Genomic DNA, 3,512 nt, shown 5'->3' with positions numbered 1-3,512 from the left:
AGTCCTTCGAGACTTTTGGGGCAAGCAAATCGTCACAGTTTAGCCAAATAAGCCGGAACGGTTCGACAGGGTATTCAACCGTTTATAGAAAAAAGATAGAAGACGAATCAACTTGTCAAAGGTTGTTCAGGATCTAGACCATCAAAATGTTTTTCGTCTCTTCAGACGTAACACTTTTGTCCCCAATAAGGGTTATTTATAATAACAGACACATTTTTTGGATCAATACCTCGAACATTGCATGCATCATGCATTTAAACATACTTTTTACATTTTGTTATTTTCATTTCTTTACATTCGCATTAACTAACCGAAATATGTCTCGTCATAATGAACAAATACTAGATACGCCACCTCAAGCCTTGGACATGCCCCATCCGCATAATACCCGCTTGAAAAATAAAAAGGTAAAAAGCAAGAATCACACAAATCGAGGAGAATATGTTGAAGTTGCGGAGAGAGCTAGAAGATAAGATAAACCAGAGTAGTCTGAGTACTCTGGATACAATCATGAAAAACCAAAAGTCCTTGGTCGATCAAATTGTGGCCAAGTTGTCTGGTTTACATCAAGCGAGTGCACCTGGGGCAGGTTCATCGGAAGGGGTAGCTAAGTATCCTACCCTTTAAGTGGTTATCACACCTGGAATCTTACCCGAACTTCAAGGGGACCTATCCGCTACAAAGGAAAAAACCCCATCTGCTGCAAAAATACAAATTGTTATATTTAACCTTGAGAACAATCCGGGTTATTACCATATACCTAATTCGGACGAAGAGGACAATTCAAAGAAGATGGATGAGAAAATCAAGCAATTAAAGGACCAAATGAAGATAGCTAAAGGAGGTCATGACTACCATGGAGTCGATGTCGCGGAACTCAGTCTAGTCCCAGACTTAGTTCTTCCTCCGAAATTCAAGTCCCCGAAATTCGAAAAGTTTGACGGGAACAGTTGCCTATCCGCTCACATCACCATGTTCTGCAGAAAGATGACAGGATATGTCGGAAACGACCAACTCCTGATCCACTGCTTCTAGGAGAGTATGTCGGGCTCAGCTATCCGATGGTACAACCAGTTAAGCTGATCCCATATCAAGACTTGGAAGGACTTAGCCAAGTCATTTCTGGAACAATACAAGCATATCAACGACATGAGGCCAGATCGAGTTATGCTACAAGGCATGGAAAAGAAGCATAACAAGAGGTTCAGATAATATACATAGAAATGGAGGGATTTGGCTATGCAAGTTAATCCGCCTTGGATGAGAAAGAAACCCAGAAGCTTTTTCGTACAGACCCTGAAGGCTCCATACTTCATACACCTGGTTGCGATCATATCAGGAAGCTTTTTAGACTTGGTTATGGCAGGAGAAATGATCGAGTCGGGCATAAAGCAGGGAAAAATTAAGGATGGGGAGGCCAGTAGGAAACCTCCTATGCGAGAGAGTGGTGGAGAGATTAACAACATCAACCATGTTAGTAAAGGTGTTACAATCTCCAAACCAAAATCAATTGCAGCTATACCATCAAGTACTTCTAAACAAGATTCCAGAGAACCCAGGAAGGAAATGGAACATTTTGACCTTATTCTCATGACTTACAAGGAGCTTTACCAATAACTTCTTGACACTCACGTAGCGTCACCATAACTGGTGGAACCCTTGAAGCCCCCATACCCCAAGTGGTATGATAAGAATGCTCATTGTGAATATCACGACGGTGTTTCAGGGCACACTATTGAGAACTGTTACGTATTCAAGAGAATCGTGCAGAAGATGCGTAACCAGAATTGGATTGACTTTGACAACTTGGGGGCATCCAAGTAAATAAGATCATTTCATCATTTGAGGCATTTTGTTTGAATTTTTTTTATCTTTTCTCAAGTTTTTGTAAAGACATTTGAATAAATTTATGCTACTTTAAAGATTGTGAGCAATGAATCAAATTTGCAGACTTGAAATTCTTTGAATATCAACTGAATTAAAAAACCCTGTAAATGATTCAGAGTTACAGATCTTTGACAAAGTAACAAAACAAGGACTTTACCTCGAAAGGCCCGAGCACCATACATTTCCCTTACCATAACTGATAAAGCCTTCTCCCTTTACAAGGCTTGGTATTTAGATGTGCATATGTGCGTACAACATGGGGTATCCTTTTTCATATGACATTACTATACTATTTGTTTAATACGTTCAATACGATAATGTTCTTCACAGATAGAATAATCGAGTAGGTGAATCTAGTTTAGGTCAGTTGCTTGGAAATTGAACTCTAAAGATGAGATTCCTTGACTTTTAACAACACCTAGACTATAACAGGTTCTTCTTGACAAACTTAAGAAATTGGATCCGTATACCCAGATTATAATATTATATATATATATATATACATACAATAAAGTTTGAGTTGTCCCTCTAGAGCAATTGGTTAAACGCCCTAGATTTATGGATAATATTCAGCTAGCCTGATAAAGGTAATTATACTATACAATAAAGCTTGAGCTGTCCCTCTAAGGCAATTGGTTAAACGCCCCGGCTTTATGGACAAGATTTAGCTAACCTGATAAAGGTTATATATTGAGCCGTCCCTATAGAGCAATTGGTTAAACACCCCGGCTTTATGGATTCGGCTAGCTAGACAATAGCAAATTAAATTTATCTAAATAAGGAGTTTCGGTAAAAATGGACTAAGGAGTTAAGGAACACCTGTTATAGTCAAATTCACACGAGCACTCAAGAATTTCATTTTTAAACCGATATTTCTGCACTACATTTGTTAGAGGAGCTTACAAAAATTGAACAAATAGAAGATTTCAGAGAACCAAAATAGTACGTCTAGTAATTGATAATGCTAGTTGTGTCATTTTGCCGGATCCAATTAAAATGCCAAGCCAAAGAAAAAAGCATGTTGCAACGACTCGAAAAAATGACATTTTTTTATGGTTGAAACCTTATGTCAGCCCAAAGCCAACTCATCCACTTGAATATTTGTCAAATAGTTATAACTCTAAAACATTAAAAGATCTATTGATTCTTTTGATATCATTTGAATTCATGTTTATGATTCGATTTGATTGCGAGCCTGAATTAAGTGGCAATGTTTTACAGAATTCTTCTATTTTCATATCATTTTTTCCCTCATAAGAGAAAGGAAAAAACATTTTCAAACAGGACAGTCTCTAATGTGAAAGGCTGCAACCTGAGAAGAAAATATGGCATGATCGATTCCAAGGATCAAGATCAGCGGACAAAGCACGAGACTCCGTCCAAGGCTCATTCATGTTTCATGCATCTTAGACATACTTAAGAGCATTACATTTATCATTTTCACATGAATAATTTTTTGAAGCTTTCATAGTCAAGTTTTGACTTCATGATGGAAGATACTCAATTCGAAAGCTCTTTTAAAAATCGATGGTGGTTGCTTGACTCAACAGTGAGAAGCTACACCTCAACCGACTTGACATATCTACAGATCTCAGAATCAATTTCAGATGGATTCGAGAGCCAAT

This window comes from Hibiscus syriacus, unplaced genomic scaffold, assembly GCF_006381635.1.
Source record: "Hibiscus syriacus cultivar Baekdansim isolate YM2019G1 unplaced genomic scaffold, ASM638163v2 tig00003725_pilon, whole genome shotgun sequence".
Classification (NCBI taxonomy): Eukaryota; Viridiplantae; Streptophyta; class Magnoliopsida; order Malvales; family Malvaceae; genus Hibiscus; species Hibiscus syriacus.
This window is presented reverse-complemented; position numbering follows the sequence as displayed.